The sequence below is a fragment of the Leucoraja erinacea genome, chromosome 2 (assembly GCF_028641065.1).
Source record: "Leucoraja erinacea ecotype New England chromosome 2, Leri_hhj_1, whole genome shotgun sequence".
NCBI classification, from domain to species: domain Eukaryota; kingdom Metazoa; phylum Chordata; class Chondrichthyes; order Rajiformes; family Rajidae; genus Leucoraja; species Leucoraja erinaceus.
The window spans coordinates 101,740,792-101,758,791 of NC_073378.1; positions in this window are offsets into that span (position 1 = coordinate 101,740,792).

Here is an 18,000-nt window from a genome sequence, read left to right on the forward strand (position 1 = left end):
TTATGAAACGTCATCCCTCTCTTGTCTGTTTGCTTCTTTCGTAATTTCCCCATCATGGTAGCAACATGATCTCTTATATGATGGCTCCTCAACCCATGGAAGCCCAACTAATATCATCAGCTGTTTTTTTATTGCCTTACGTTTTTATGTATTACAGTGGTGGAAACCCTATTGGCTTAAGATCTTATGTATTACAGAGTGGATTATTTTATCTTTCATTTTCTTTACTTTTCTGAAAATTGGTTGCTAGATGCATTGTGCAGCTGTAGCATGCTTGATAAATATAACCAGCTTTGGTCAATTGTAGCACAATCCTCCATTTGCACAGCATTGAGACCACCTGACCTGCAGTTGTGACAACATGGTGACCAATGTCATGTTGTTGCTATGATGGCATGAGTGATGAATGCTGGAGAAATTGGATGATCTGTTTCAGTATTAGTTGATAAAGTAATCTCTCTCTGAGCCATTTCCCAAGAAATTAGACTCTTGGGGTCGAATCACCAAGTACCAAACCGTATTCTTTGAATCGACACTTCAATTCTTCGTGGATATCCCCAAAGTCAAACATTTCCCAATTTTGTCTGCCTTTTTATGGCAGAAATAGTGATGCTCCTTACTATCTAATCACCAAACCTAATCACAACTCTGACTAGGCACCACCATGGTTGCTCTGCGTATTTTGTTGTTTTTCTCTATCATGGTCTGGTTTACTTAGAGTAACTGGTAATGTATTGTATTGGATTTGTCATTGCTGTTGCATCTATTATGCCTGCAAAGCTACAGCAAGTAAAGCTTTCATTGCTCTAGTTGGTATCTGGAGCCTGTGAAAAATAAACATTCTGCTACTCTTGAACTCTTGAAAGTTATCTTCTATCAGATATTTTAAATGTCCAAGCGAGTATACCACAATACCAAGTTACTGTAATGGGCTCACCACCAATATTACTATTAGGAAATTACCCTTTTGAACCAAATGCATACTTGCAGTCATGTTAAGCTTGGATTAACTTTGGTTATTATGTCTCTCACTGCTACTTAGATATAAATAAATTCAGTACATGCTTCAATCTGAACACTGTTGTTTTGTGTTCTTATAGTCCCAATTTACAGCTATAGTTTGAAGTAGAATCTGGGGAATAATAGCATATCTGGTGGGGGTGATACACCTTATGAGGGCAGAATGTAGACAATGCACATAGTAGCTAGGATTTAAGTTAGATCTGTGGAAAATTACAGAGATACATTATTTTCTGAAATGTTACTTTAATGGACTATGCGGAGGTATCATAGTTCCCACATTTGCGTAAACTAATGAAGGGAACGTGGAAGGGAATACAATCTACCTCATGGTACATTGTGGAAAAAAACTATTTGTTATGGCCAAAGTGATTGTCTAGAAATCCACAATGTGAAAGCTATTATTTGTGACAATTTGCCTGCAATCTAAAAATTTCAGTGCATAATTTTAATGTGCATGAAAGTGGATTTCCCCAGCTATTCAAATATTAGCAAGAAAGCTGGGAAATGAAAAAAAAGAGGACATTTTTCTAATGTTCTTTCTGGCACACTGGCACCGACATTATGATGAAGTTAAAAAGCAGAGGTTAATTGAAAAATGAGATAAACAAAGTCCCTTGAACATCTCGGAATAAATTGCCTGGCAGCACTGACAGCCTACAACTATTGCTTGCTAAAACCTCCTCTGAACTGGGTGCTGGAGATTAAAAAAAACAATGTTAATTGTCTTCCAGTTCCTTCCACCTCGTTTCAGCCCAATTAAAAGCTGAACATTCCAGTCACTGTAATTTGCATTTAATGCACCTCCACACGAAGTAACTCAGTGAGGCAATCGCAGCATTTTTTTTTTTTTTGCTAAGCCGCAGAGAAAATATTACTGTTGCCTGCATAGTTTTAAAATATTTTAGGTGAAGAAACGGGAATACATTTTCAAATTTTCATTTTTTTCCATTTGCACCATGTTCAATTTATGACTGTTGGCAGATCAATTTCCTCCTGGGATAAATAAAGTTTTATTGTGTCGTATGCTAGTAGAAGATAGAGGAGGATGTTCGGAAGAGCTCTCATCAGGGGGGGCCTACCTGCAGACAGAGTTTGGGAACAATTTTCTTTTCTACCTCCAACAATGGCCGATGTTTGAGATATCCTTGGTGCAAATAAGCTTTGTGCGGAAAGAATATAATGTAAGGTTCTGCTACCACTACGTACTGAGGCACTGGGACCCGTATAACAGCCTCTCAAACACTTAATGGGTTGTTGTGGAGGGAGGAAACAGGGGTGGATTTGGATCTATTCAAAATAGAATGTATTAGTTTGATGACAGTATGAATGTATTGATTTGTTGACATTGTCGATGTAAACAAAGACATTTACTGATTGTATTGTAATTCTTGTATCTATTTCTAAGAAAATAAGTTTACCTTTGAAATGAGAATAGGACTGTCTTACTTTACCATAGCTGTTGTCCCTGAAATCTGTCATCTGTTGTAGCCACTCCTGCAAACTCAGAGTGAAGTTAGAGCTTAGACACAAAATGCTGGAGTAACTCAGCAGGTCAGGCAGCATCTGTGGAAATAAGGAATTGGTGACATTTCAGTTTGAGGTCTTTCTTCAGACAATATACAATAGACTGAGAGAAGTGAGAAGTGCTTTGGTACAGGGAAACAGTGGCTCTGAAAGTCTGAATAACCGTGCATAGTTCCTTGAAGGTGGAATCTCATATAGATAGGGTGGTAAAGAAAGCTTTTGATATGCTAGCCTTTATAAATCAGAAAATTGAGTATAGAATCTGGGATGTAATATTAAAATTGTACAAGGCATTGGTGAGACCAAATCTGTAGTATGGTGTACAATTTTGGTCGCCTAATTATAGGAAGGATGTCAACAAAATAGAGAGAGAGAGTACAGAGGAGATTTACTAGAATGTTGCCTGGGTTTCAACAACTAAGTTACAGAGATAGGTTGAATAAGTTAGGTCTTTATTCTCTGGAGCGCAGAAGGTTAAGGGGGGACTTGATAGAGGTCTTTAAAATGATGAGAGGGATAGACAGAGTTGATGTGGACAAGCTTTTCCCTTTGAGAATAGGGAAGATTCAAACAAGAGGACATGACTTCAGAATTAAGGGACAGAAGTTTAGGGGTAACATGAGGGGGAACTTCTTTACTCAGAGAGTGGTAGCGTTGTGGAATGAGCTTCCAGTGGAAGTGGTGGCGGCAGGTTCGTTGGTATCATTTAAAAATAAATTGGATAGGCATATGGATGAGAAGAGAATGGAGGGTTATGGTATGAGTGCAGGCAGGTGGGACTAAGGGAAAAAAAGTTGTTCGGCGCGGACTTGTAGGGCCGAGATGACCTGTTTCCGTGCTGTAATTGTTATATGGTTATATGTCTACTAAACTGAGTGTGGTTTTACTGCCCTGTGAGTGCCCTTAACATGGTTTAAAAATGAAGTTTGAAAATGAAAATGTGGTTGGTTTGAATTGAAAAGAAAATGTGGTTGATTTGAACTGGAAAGAAAATGTGGTTGGTTTGAATCGAAAAGAAACTGTGTTTTGAAAATCTATATAATTAAAAGTCAAATCTTGACCACTCACTTCCTGTTTGCCTGTATATCGATTTTAGAAAAATCGCTACCATTTTTGGCCATCTTACTCAGAGTCCCCCTTCAGTTGTCAGGGCCAGAAGATTTTTCCCATAGATGAAAAATAAAAGACTTATTAATGTTTAAAAAATGTTGAGATTCTCTCTCCCATTAATCACGCCATGAAGGCCACGCCCCTTCCGGTGGGAGAGGGAGGGACTATAAAACCCGGAAGTGTGGACGTGCCTCAGTCGCTGCAAGATGGTGGAGTGAGAGATCACGACTGTCAGTCTGAGCTGTCAATCAACTGAACACTGAACACATGTCCACTAAACTGTGAGTGTGGTTTTATGTGCTTTTATGTGGTTTATTTGGAACTGAGTTTGGAAGGAATAAATGTTTTTATGTGCCTTTTAACCACCTTTTAACTACACCTTTTAACTGCGCTTTTTAATGTGTAGCTAATTAAAAAGTGTGGCTAATTGAAAAGCGTGTCTCTTGACTGTGCCTTTAAACTGTGCCTGTATCTAAAAATGTGTTTTGCTTTTTAAATGTGGTTTGCGTTTTAAATGTGGCTTGCTGTGCAACAGTTTTTGGAAGGAAAAACCGTGAATAAACGTTTTATTAGATCAGGACTGTGTGTAATGGAAAATTTCCGCTCATTCCATGACTTACGTGGAGATTTGGCGCTGATTGCATAATTTCCGCTCAGTGGAGAAATGGCACTGATTGCGTCATTTCCGGTGAGTTCAGAGGTGGCGCTGAGTGCGGAAGGCCCTAAGTGGAGACGCCACCCTGAACCATTTGAGTAATTCTAGAGAGCTTTCTGCCATACATATGGTGAGTGTGTGTGTGTTTGTTGAAAATTATTTAAAGCACGTTTTTACAGTAAAAGCAGCTCTAGAGCAGTGTTTCAGGATAAAAAAGGCTTTAAACATTTGAATCATTTGGTTGAGACAAACCTGTGTTCTTATTTTCAAACTACTTACATAGAGTATAAATGGTTAGTAACACGATTCAGTATGCTAACCACTTTCTGAAGTTGCGTGGCATTTTAGTATTGGTGCTGTGGATTGCCAGGAGGTCGAAGGTTCACATAGGTTGTAGCCGGTGCTGACCGGTCAATTTCATTGGCTCATTGGGTACAAAAAAAACGTAAGCAATAGTTTTCAGAACCAAGCATTATCGACCGGTAATGTTAATGTCCGCCGAGCTTCACAGCCGTATATCTCTGGCTTCTTAAACGTTGTCTGCACTCCTTCTCCCTCCTTCTACCCGCTCTCCTCTCCCTCCTCTCTCCCCCCCTCTTTTAAAGGACTTACCATACACTGTGCTTTAGCCGTCTTTATTACAGCAGCAACCTTCCTGGTCATTGCGGTGTGTGTCTGAGTCACCTTGGCTTTGCACCGTGTGAATTTCACTCAGACTGCGCACCCCCAGCTTGCCCTGTCTACCCGTCTGCATAACGGGCTGGTGAAGGAAGCGATGTGTGTGTGTGTGTGTGTGTGTGTGTGTGTGTGTGTGTGTGTTTGTGTGTGTGTGTATATGTGTTCCACTCTGACAGTCGCCGTTTCAGTTGCCGGTTTTTCAGTCAGCTTGCCAGTCACCGGCAGTGGCCTGAAAAATCGTCGAAGTGGGACAGGCCCATTAGGCTTAACATTTGGGCACAATGTGTTCAATCCTCTGCTTTCAAAACTGCTGCTGTCACACCAATCTTAAAGAAACTGGGTCTTGATCCCTCATCTCTCATTAACTACCGCCCAATCTCAAACCTCCCCTTTCTTTCAAAAACCCTGGAGCGTATCGTTGCGTCGCAACTTCATTCCCACCTCCTTGCATATAACCTATTTGAACCCCTCCAATCTGGCTTTTGCCCCCTCCATAGCACAGAAACTGCTCTCCTCAAAGTCCTCAACAACCTCCTCACCTCTGCTGACACTGGTTCCCTCAACATCCTCATCCTCCTCGACCTGAGCGCAGCCTTCGATACAGTGAACCATAACATCCTGCTCACCAGACTCAAAGACCTCGGCATTGAAGGCTCTGCACTCAGCTGGCTCCGTTCCTGCCTTTCCAACAGATCCCACTTCATCTCTCTCCACAACCACACCTCTGCTACAGCCACAGTCACTCAAGGCGTTCCCCAAGGCTCCGTACTCGGCCCCCTCCTCTTCATCATCTACATCCTCCCCCTTGGTCAGATACTCCACCACTTCAATCTGGACTTCCACTGTTGATGACTTCCACACGCTGATGACACCCAGATCTACCTCGGCACCAAATCCCCCCACAACCCCCCCTCTCCCATATCAACTCCTGTTTGTCAGCTATAAAAACCTGGATGCAACATAATTTCCTCAAACTCAACAGCGATAAGACATAATTCCTCCTCATAGGCTCCAAATCCACACTCAGCAAAATCAATAACCCCACTCTCACCATCGACGGCACTACTGTCTCCCCATCTCCCCAGGCCCGCAACCTTGGCGTGATCTTTGATTCCACCCTCTCCCTTGAGCCTCACATCCACCATGTCATTAAAACCTCCTTCTTTCATCTCCGCAACATCGCCAAACTCAGACCCTCTCTCACACCTCCCGCTGCTGAAAGACTCATCCATGCCTTCATCTCCTCCTGACTGGACTATTGCAACTCACTTCTCCTTGGCATCAGCTCCACCTACATCAACCGACTCCAACTGGTCCAGAACGCAGCCGCCCGACTCATCACCCATACCAAATCCTGGCATCACATCACTCCAGTCCTCAAACAACTTCACTGGCTTCCCATCTCCCACCAGATCACCTACAAAATCCTGATCCTCACCTACAAAGCCCTCCACCATCTGCCCCCCCCATATCTCACTGACCTCCTCTCCCCCTACCAACCCTCACGGTCCCTCAGATCCACATCAGCTGGTCTCCACTCCATCCACAAGTCCAACCTCCGCAGTTTTGGGGACAGAGCCTTCTCCAGGGCAGCTCCCAGGCTCTGGAACTCCCTCCCCCAACTGATCCGCAATTCCGTGTCCCTCACCATCTTCCAGTCCCGCCTCAAGACCCATCTCTTCACCTCTGCCTATCCTTAGCCCCACGTGCCGTCCCTTTTCATCTGTGCATTAATTGCCTCATACTGTGTTTTGTATTGAATTTTGTATTTACTTTGTGTACTAATCATGTCTCTACTATTTATTTCATTCCGCTTACATGTTTTTCCTCTACCTGCTAAATCTTTGTAAGGTGTCCTTGAGACTCTTGAAAGGCGCCCATAAATAAAATGTATTATTATTATTATTATTAATCCTCGACTTCAATTATAGTTCAACCACTTTGTTAAACCCAAAAGATGTGGCTACTACGTATGGAGAGTCAGCCATTGATGACAAAGCTGATGTTTCCCTCTGAAAACACCCACACATGTCTGCACCAGGCATACAATGTGCAGCATTCTGTTTCAAGAAATTTGGTAGATAAGGCAATTAATGTCCTGAAGCAAGTGCCTGGAGTGTTCCAGATGTCCTCCTTAGTACTTGGCTGATTGGTCTCAAGATTTATAGTGGTCTGTTGTACAGGTACAATATCGCCATCATAAGGGAAGGGCTCATTACATCAGCAATCAGATGAGAGGCTGAGGAGCAGGAGGACTGGAAGAAGACAAGGAGGAAGCAAAGAAGCAGGAGGAAGAGGGATTGGGCTGCAAACAGAACAGCCATTTTTGCCCGGCTGCATGTGTCAAAAGATGAGGGGCATTATCAATAACGCCAGTCCTTGTCACCGTCACCAACACTCCTTAATTAACCTGCCTTCATCCAATGTATTGTCCTACAAACAATAACTGATAGAAATAAATGACGTCAATCCCCCATTTATTCATTTAAGTTTCTGCAATAGAACAATAGAATTCAAAGGAAAACAGCTAAAATGGTAGCTGAGTAATGGTCAATGTTTGAAGCTTGTAGTGTTTGATGGAATTTGACACTTGAGAAGGCTTGAGCTTGAGCCTTCTCTGACTGACTATTTGTGTGAGTTCATGCAGTTTCATCTGTATAATTCCTTGGGGCTTGATTCCTGGCATTGACAACCATCTGATCTCCTGCTAGTGCAGGATATCTCCTCTGCTGTGTCTTTCTTCCATGTTTCTGGGTTGAAATTCCATATGACAGGGAGTGTGTATTGCCAAAATATAATGCACCTTGCAGCAACAAGTGATGCATACATTTCTGGCAAATGCAGGCTACCTTATGCTGGAGTTAGAAAGTATTGCTGCCCTGTTGATTCTGAATCTGAATCTAGATCTGATTTGTGGCATCAAGCAACAATGTAGCTACTTCTGTCTGCACCGAAAAAAACAGTCTGATGAGCAGGCAGCAAAAGTTGGCTAGCTCTCTGCATTGCAATCAAATAACCTGTCATAAAAGCACAAAATAGGAGGTGGAGTCGGCCAAGTTGCCCCTCAAACCAGTCCCGCCAATGGTTAGGGTCCTGAACTGGGTGCAAGCCAACTGGGACAGTGGTCAGTCAGTCGGATGAGCAAGCAAGCTTCGCCTCCTCTTTTGTGCCTCTTCCCCATAGCTCTCAATTACCTGATCTTTCAAAAATGTACCCACTTTATCTTCAAATATCCCCATTGATTTGTCCTCAACTGCATTCTGGGTTAGAGAATTTAATAGATTCTCAACTCTCAAATAAATTCCCACACATCTCAGTATTAAATGATCATTCAATTGTGTTAGTTTGTTTAGTTTAGTTTAGAGGATCGGCATGGAAACAGGCCGTTCTGCCCACTGAGTCCGTGCCGACCAGCGATCCCTGCACACTAACGCACGCTATCCTACGCACATTAGGAATCATTTTACAATGATACCTAGCCAATTAACCTACAAACCTGCACATCTTTGGAGTGTGGGAGGAAACCGGAGATCCCGGAGAAACCCCACACAGGTCACAGGGAGAAAGTACAGGCTACCTACTGACAAGAACCTATAGTCATGATCAAACCCGGGTCTCTGGCACAGTTATGCCACTGTCCCACTTAGGAAACCTGAACGGAAACCTCTGGAGAATTTGCGCCCCACCCAAGGTTTCCATGCGGTTCCCGGATGTTGCAGGTGGTTGCTGGAGGTTGCAGGTAGTGGAAGCAGGTAGGGAGACCGACAAAAACCCCCGGGAACCGCACGGAAACCTTGGGAGGGGCGCAAAATCTCCAGAGATTTCCGTTCAGATTTCCTAAGTGGGACAGGGGCATAAGGCAGCAATTCTACCGCGGTGCCGCCGTGCTGCTGTTGAGTAACTTGTTTCAGTAAAGCCCCTGTCCCACTTACGTGTCCTTGGCACGCTAATTACGTGACCTAGTGGTCGCGTTGATGTGTGACGGTCCCACGATTTCATGCGTTCGCACAACCGTCTGGAGCGCGTGACGTCATTTGAAGATGGACACAAAATGCAAGAGCATGGGTGATGTTTCATGTCGAGACTCTTTTCATGTCGAGACTCTTCTTCAGTCTGAAAGAAGGGTCTTGATCTGAAACATCACCCGTTGCTTCTCTCCAGAGATGCTGCCGGTCCTGCTGAGTTACTCCAGCATTTTGTGTCTATCTTCAATTTTCTTGGCCCTGCTCTGGGAGTAGAAGTGGGGGCGGATCCGGAACGCAATGGCCGTGAGCCTCAGGCCAAGTTCGGCGATCGTTTCCCTGCTTCTGCTGCTGTTGGAGGTGAGATGTTGCGTCGTGCCAGGGTCTTGGGTTTGTCCCACTTTGGCCGTCAGTTTCTCAACAGGCTGTTGGCGCGCAAAGATTTTGTTCGCTACAAAAATTTCGGAGCCCTGTACGATGTTGCGCACAACTCCATACCCCTGCGTGCTTCTCAGTGGGACCGGCCCCGCGTGGCCATGTGATGCCCGTGCGCCTCAACGCGACGACGAGGTCACGTAATTTGCGTGCCAAGGACATGTAAATGGATTAGATTAGATTAGATTCAACTTTATTGTCATTGCACAAATACAAGCACTGGTACAACAAAATGCAGTTTAGCACCTAATCATATAACCATACAACCATATAACCATATAACAATTACAGCACGGAAACAAGCCACCTCGACCCTTCTAGTCCGTGCCGAACACATAATCTCCCCTAGTCCCATATACCTGCGCTCAGACCATAACCCTCCATTCCCTTCCCATCCATATAACTATCCAATTTATTTTTAAATGATAAAAACGAACCTGCCTCCACCACCTTCACTGGAAGCTCATTCCACACAGCTACCACTGTGTAATCAGAGTGCAAAGTAGTAAAAATACTGGTTAAAACAATATGTACAATGTGGATGAATTGAACTAGTACATAGGCAAATAAATACATACAGATAAAAGGGTATAAAAGACAGCTAGCATCAGTCCTGTGAGTTCAGCAGGGTAATGGTATTTTGGAAGAAGCTGTTCCTCAGCCTGCTGGTGCGAGACCTGAGGCTCCGGTACTGCCTCCCTGATGGGAGGAAGGCAAATAGTCCATGGTTGGGGTGTGAGGGGTCCTTAATGATTTTCCCAGCCCGTCTTGCACACCGTGTGCAGTGGAGGGCATCCACGGCAGGGAGCGGGGCACCGATGATGTGATGAGCGGTTTTTGCCACCCGTTGCAGTGCCTTCCTGTCAGCTGTGGTGCAACTGCTGTACCATACCGTGAAGCAGGTGGTCAGGATGCTTTCAATGGTACAGCGGTAGAAGTTGGACAGGATCTGGGGGGACAGGTGAGCTTTCTTGAGCCTCCTCAGAAAGTAGAGGCGCTGCTGTGCCATTTTAATCGGTTTGGTGGTATTGAGGGACCAGGACAGATCCTCTGAGATATTTACCCCGAGGAAAGTGGGACAGGCCCTTTACTAATGAGAGAGAACTATTAACACAATGACTATGATGGACACGAGGAAGGGAGGTGGGGTTTGCTGGGTGGTTAAGAAAGCAGGAGGTGGATTGTGTTTTGTACATTTGTCACAAAGTTGCTGGACATGATCTTGCTTTTATTGCCCCGATTTGAATTTTTGCTGAAATATTGAATCCACTGTGAGTATTGACAAATATTATCTCTTTGATGCCTGAAATTTCAAATGGTATCAAAACATAGTAAAAGTAGATGGCGCGGAACTGTCTGCCTTTTTCTTCTTTGCCTAGTAAACTACATGCAATCCTATTAAAATGTAAATTGTAAAGATCCTCTTTCATTCTATTACAAGTTGCAATTGAATGGACCAAATCACAGAATGACCTCTTTTCCTCTTCATCAAATAAATTCTGAAGGTGCGCTTTCTCTCTGCCTCAAAGGTTTCTGCATTTTCTACAATCAACATACCAATTAAAATCTTTGACACTAAGGTGATTAGTTGTAATTGCTGGGTTTTTTCTCCCCCTGAAGAAATGTCTTTAGTAAGATTAGCTGTTTGGCCGATAAGTAACATTGCTTTTTAATCGAAAAGTTACTTCATTTTATTTTATTTTTTTTGGCTAACCCTTCACACTGTTCCACAGCATGTGACTACATGCAGGACACACTGGTAATGATAACTTACTTATAACGCCCTCCTTACATTGAGAGTCAAAACGGTGAACACTGAACACATCGCAGTCTGCTCTTGCACTCACTTGTTTCATGCAGTGGTCAATAGGTAGTCGAGAAATAGGAACAAAATCAATTTTGGGTTCCATGCTTTGAGACTGTTAAGAGTAAAAGCCTTTGTTACCATCCAGCCAAAATCAAGTAAATTAGCATTAATTTTCTGAGGTCATTTTTCAAAATTTCATTGCTAATTATTTGATTAGTTGACCACCAAATGATTGGACAGGTCTTTAGTTTAGTTTAGTTAGAGAACGGCACGAGAAACAGGCCCTTTGTCCCACCTAGTCTGTGCCGATTAGCGATCCCCTTATGCTATCCTACACAATAGAGACAATTTACAATCTACAAGCCTATTAACCTATAAAGCTGTCAAGGGGAGAATGTACAAACTCCGTACAGACAGCACCCATAGTCAGGATTAAATCCGGGTCCCTGTTGCTGTAAAGGCAGCAACTCTACCATTGTGCCACCATGCTGCCCATGTCCTGGTCTTGATTGCTTGAAAGATACAGGACCTTTGGTTCATTGATCCCACACCAAACATTATACCAATGCATTCACATTACCTCTATGTTATCCTACTTCCATATTTACTCCATACACACTTGGAGAAATTTACCGAGGCCAATTTATCTACAAACCCGCACATCTTTCGGATGCAGGTAAAAACCCAAATGGTCACAGGGAGAGCGTGCAACTCCACACAGGCAACATCAGTGATCAGGATTAAACCCAGGTCTCTGGCACCGTGTGATGGCAGCTCTACATTGTGTATGATAAAGGAAATAATCTTTCAGTGTTCTCCTGTGCTTACCAATTTCAGCATGAAGTAAAAATGAAAGCATAAAACAGTATATCCACTAAGGTCGTGCTTTCAGTTTTCTGGATGAAAAGCACGGAAACCAGGATTATTTTGGAAATTGTTTTCTAAGCAATGGATTGTTGTTTGGTGAGGAATTGCACAACTTATTGCATTGGAAGGCCTGATGACCTCCGATGCAGCAGCGCAAGTTTTCAGCTTTCTTTTCATGCTCTTAACTTACAACAACCCATAAAATCTGTCTGTGAGAATGTCAGCAGTCACACAAGGTTTATGGCTACCAGTGTTTGCAAGGTCAATTCAAGGGGTTTTAATTTACAGGCTATATAGTAGGGAATTGGCTCAAGTAGCTGGAAAATTGAGCAATTCTCTGACATTGGACAGTTCAGCCAAACACCAACCTCTGCTATTTCTGATCCCACTGGGCAACAAAACTAATCAATATTTTTTTTTAATTAGGAGGGTATAGACGGCTCTCTGGCTGGTGTAAAATCACCCCAAATGGGGTCAGGCTACACTTATACAGACTGGCATATCCCATTTTTTAAAATAGTTCATTATCTTTTAGTTATCAACTTTTATTGAGTAAGGAAAGAGTGAAGATCAATACTATCTGCAGGGTATAGATCAGCTACTGAAATTAGTGGAGAAATTGCAGATGGAGTTTGATCTGCGCAAGTATGAGATAGAAACATAGAAATTAGGTGCAGGAGTAGGCCATTCGAGCCTGCACCGCCATTCAATATGATCATGGCTGATCATCCAACTCAGTATCCCGTACCTGCCTTCTCTCCATACCCCCTGATCCCCTTAGCCACAAGGGCCACATCTAACACCCTCTTAAATATAGCCAATGAACTGGCCTCAACTACCCTCTGTGGCAGAGAGTTCCAGAGATTCACCACTCTCTGTGTGAAAAAAGTTCTTCTCATCTCGGTTTTAAAGGATTTCCCCCTTAACCTTAAGCTGTGACCCCTTGTCCTGGACTTCCCTAACATCGGGAACAATCTTCCTGCATCTAGCCTGTCCAACCCCTTAAGAGTTTTGTAAGTTTCTATAAGATCCCCTCTCAATCTCCTAAATTCTAGAGAGTATAAACCAAGTCTATCCAGTCTTTCTTCATAAGACAGTCCTGACATCCCAGGAATCAGTCTGGTGAACCGTCTCTGCACTCCCTCTATGGCAATAATGTCCTTCCTCAGATTTGGAGACCAAAACTGTACGCAATACTCCAGGTGTGGTCTCACCAAGACCCTGTACAACTGCAGTAGAACCTCCCTGCTCCTATACTCAAATCCTTTTGCAATGAAAGCTAACATACCATTCGCTTTCTTTACTGCCTGCTGCACCTGCATGCCTACCTTCAATGACTGGTGTACCATGACACCCAGGTCTCGCTGCATCTCCCCTTTCCCAATCGGCCACCATTTTAGATAATAGTCTGCTTTCCGTTTTTTTTTTGCCACCAAAATGGATAACCTCACATTTATCCACATTATACTGCATCTGCCAAACATTTGCCCACTCACCCAGCCTATCCAAGTCACCTTGCAGTCTCCTAGCATCCTCCTCACAGCTAACACTGCCCCCCAGCTTAGTGTCATCCGCAAACTTGGAGATATTGCCTTCAATTCCCTCATCCAATGATCATTAATATATATTGTAAATAGCTGGGGTCCCAGCACTGAGCCTTGCGGTACCCCACTAGTCACTGCCTGCCATTGTGAAAAGGACCCGTTTACTCCTACTCTTTGGTGCTCTTTGCTACTCTTTGAGAGATGTTGCACTCTGGGAGGTCGAATGTAAGGGCAACTTTTTCTCTTCAACAAAGAAGGCTAAGAAGTGTCATGACAGAAGTATATACAATTATGAAAGGTATAAATAGGGTTAATAGCCAGAGTCTGCTTCCAATGGTAAGGGTTCTATAACTAGATGCACAGATTTAAGGTGAGAAGGAGATGGTTTAAAGGAGATTTGAAGGTATTTTTTTCCATACGAAGAGTAGTTAGTATCTGGATTGAGCTGCCAGAGGAGGTGGTGGATCAGAACAGTAACAACATTTAAGAGACAGCTGGATTGGTACTTGAATGAGCAAGGCATGGAGGAATACAGAATTAATGCAGGTAAGTAAGATTAATAAAGATGTTTGATGGTTGACATAGACATATGGCCTGTTTATGTTTCAATAAACTGCTTACTAAATTAATCTAAATCCACAGGTGATGGGTGAGTTAGGGAATGCGAGAAGAACAAAATGTCATTCGTGCAGTATAAATATAGGTTTGAAAGTTGAGGTGGACTCTGGCTTGGAGCAGCCGTTTCCATGGTGTTTCACTTCAAATCTATATGTCTCTATGATTCTACCATTTTGTCACTGAAGGCGACTAAATGGTGTGCATATTGAAAGGCTTGGTGTGTAAAGAAATCTTCAAATAATCATGCAAGTTATGTTAAGGCATTAGGATTGCAACACCAACATTGACTAGGACTTGGTAAGGAGCCCATTCTTTTACCACAAGAAAATGGCTGGTTACACCACTGATGTACTCGTGGACCAAAGTTTAATGCAGCATCTGCTGGTTGACATCTCAACGTTAACTCAAGAAGAAGCCATCCAACATCTGGGCATTGCAGTGAAAGGCTAGATTAATCTCAGGGCTATTGGGGTTCCTTTATTTATTTCATTAATTATTGGCACATGTACTGAGGTACAGTGAAAAGCTTTTTTGTTGTGTGCTGTCTAGTCAGTGGAAAGACAAAAAAAGATTACAATCAAGCTGTCCACAATGTATAGAAACAGGATAGAGGGACTAATGTTTACTGTCAAGAGACAAGAGAGTATTATTGTCATGTGTCCCAGATGGGACAATGAAATTCTTACTTGCTTAAAGTCCAGTAAAGACCAATTAAAGATAGTCCAATGGTCTCCAATGAGATAGATGGTTGGTCAAGATGACTCTCTAGATGGTGATTGGATGGATCAGTTACCTGATAACAGCTGGGAACCCAACACATCACGTGTGCCACCAGGGGGGAGAGAACTTTGGACCACTGCTACACACCGTTCAGGAAAGGCTACAAGGCCGTTTCACTCCCTCCCCTAGGAAAATCTGACCACGCTGCTATTTTCCTGTTGCCGGAGTATAAACAGAGGATAGTTCGGGAAGCGGTAGAGACGAGGGACGTAAAGCGGTGGTCCGCAGTCAGTGGCCATGCTGCAAGATGCACTGAGTGATGTCGACTGGAATATGTTCGAAGCAAGTTCCAGTGACGTCAGTGAGTTCGCGGAAGCAGTCACGGACTTCATCGCAACAATAACCGACAACATCGTCCCCACGGTAAGGGTAAGCACCTTTCCGAACCAAAAACCCTGGGTAGACAGGTCTGTTCGTGTGGCCTTGAATGCTCGCACCGCTGCCTACAACTCGGGCCTGGCATCAGGAAACATGGACGTCTACAAGGCAGAGTCCTACCGACTGCGAAGGGCAGTGAAGGACGCAAAGAGAAGGTACAGGGACAAGATGGAGTTACAGATGGAGCAGCAGGACACCAGAAGCCTGTGGCAGGGGCTACGGATTGTAACCAACTACCGAAGCACCCCTCCCTCATCCGCATGTGCCGGCACCTCCCTAGCTGACGACCTGAACTCCTTCTACGCTCGTTTCGAGAGGGGCAACACCACTCCAGGTCTGCCGACTATCGACAATACCGCCAGCGGGCTGGCTACCGAAGCTGAAGGGAGGAATATGCACACATTCTCGCTGTCCGAGCACGACGTGAGGAGGGCACTGACACGGGTGAACACGAGAAAAGCTGCAGGCCCCGATGGCATCTCGGGGCGAGTACTCAAGTCCTGTGCTACGCAGCTAGCTCCAGTGCTCACTACATTATTCAACCTCTCCCTGGACAAGTCCGTGGTCCCTGCCTGCTTCAAAAAATCCATCATTGTACCGGTACCAAAAAATGCCTCCCCAGCCTGTCTGAATGACTACCGTCCGGTGGCCCTTACCTCGGTAGTCATGAAATGCTTTGAGAGGCTGGTGAAGAATCATATCTGCGCCTTCCTCCCTCGGAACATGGACCCGTTGCAGTTTGCATACCGTCCGAACAGGTCCACGGACGATGCGGTCTCCCAGGTCTTGCACACCGCTCTCTCCCCATCTGGACAGCCAGAAGGGGGGCTACGTGAGGATGCTGTTCATAGACTACAGTTCAGCCTTCAACACGATAGTCCCCACCAGACTGGCCGGGAAGCTACTGGAATTGGGGCTCAACACCTCCCTGTGTGCCTGGGTCCTGGACTTTCTCACCGCCAGGCCCCAGGTAGTCAAGATGGGAGGGAATACATCGGAGTCCCTCACCCTGAGCACAGGATCGCCCCAGGGTTGCGTCCTCAGCCCCCTATTGTACTCCCTGTACACACATGACTGTGTGGCTAGGTTCAGCTCCAATTCAATAATTAAGTTTGCTGATGACACTGTGGTGGTGGGCCTGATCTCAGACAATGATGAGAAGGCCTACCGGGAGGAGGTGGGTGATCTAGCACTCTGGTGCCAGGATAACAGCGTCCTCTTGAACATCAAAAAAACGAAGGAGCTGATCATGGACTTTAGGAGGGCACATCATCTGAGGATGTACACTCCATTGAGTATAAATGGGGATCCTGTGGATAGGGTGAACTGTTTTAAATATCTGGGAGTCCACATCTCTGAGGATATGACATGGTCATCACACGCCTCAGCACTGGTGAGTAAGGCAAGGCAGCGCCTTTACCACCTCAGGCAATTGAGGAAATTCAGAGTGTCTCCGAGGATCCTACAGTGCTTCTACGCAGCGGCGGTGGAAAGCATCTTGTCTGGGAACATTACCATCTGGTTTGGGAATTGCTCTGCCAAGGACAAGAAGGCTCTGCAGAGAGTAGTGCGTTCGGCCGAACGCACTACGGGAACTTCACTCACCCCCCTGCAGGAACTATACAACAGGAGGTGCAACTCCAGAGCAAACAAAATCATGAGAGACCTCTTCCACCCCTGCAACGGACTGTTCCAGCCGCTACGGTCAGGCAAACGCCTCCGTTGCCATGCAGTGAGAACGGAGAGGTTGAGAAGGAGTTTCTTCCCAGAGGCAATTCGGACTGTAAACACCTATCTCATCAGGGACTAACTCTACAGAACATTTTTCCTTCTATTATTTATTATGTAAAAGAATATGTGTGTTATGATTGGGTTTATAATTTGTTTGGTTGTTTTGTTGTTTGTCTTTTGCACAAAAGTCCGCGAGCATTGCCACTTTCATTTCACTGCACATCTCGTATGTGTATGTGACAAATAAACTTGACTTGACTTGACTTGACTTGACTTGAAATAGTCCGTGAATCTGGAGGTGTGCTTCTGTACCTCTTGTCTGATGGGAGAGGGAGAAGAGTGAATGTCTAGGGTGAGGCTGGTCCTTGATTTTGCTGGTGGCTTTGCCGAGGTAACGTGAAATGTAGTTGAAATCAATGGAGGTCAAGGTAATTTGTGTGATGATCTGGGCTACGCGCACAACTCTCTGCAATACAACACTCTTTCGTATATGTTTGCATGCTTTCACAGCAGACCAACAAAGAGTCCAAGTTTCCATGCAGCAAAAAGTTGATGCCATTTTCTGCAGGATGCAGCTCTCACTGTGTCCTGCAGGACAGCTTAAACAACTGTCATGCATATAGGGATGATTAAGTCAAATGCGGGTATTCCTAGGCTCAGAATTGCTGAAACTGGTTGCACAAAACCAACTATGGTCTTTCCACTGAATGTTGGCAGCAGCTTTTACTGATCACACTTCAGCCATCTTGCTGGAACTGACAAAGGGGCTCAGAACACTGTCTCCAGGAGAATGTTCAAGGCTGATTTGCTTAACTTCCTATGGCATTTATACATTTGATTTTCACTGTTTATTTTCTGGACGATTTTATTTGGACATTTGGCAGAGGA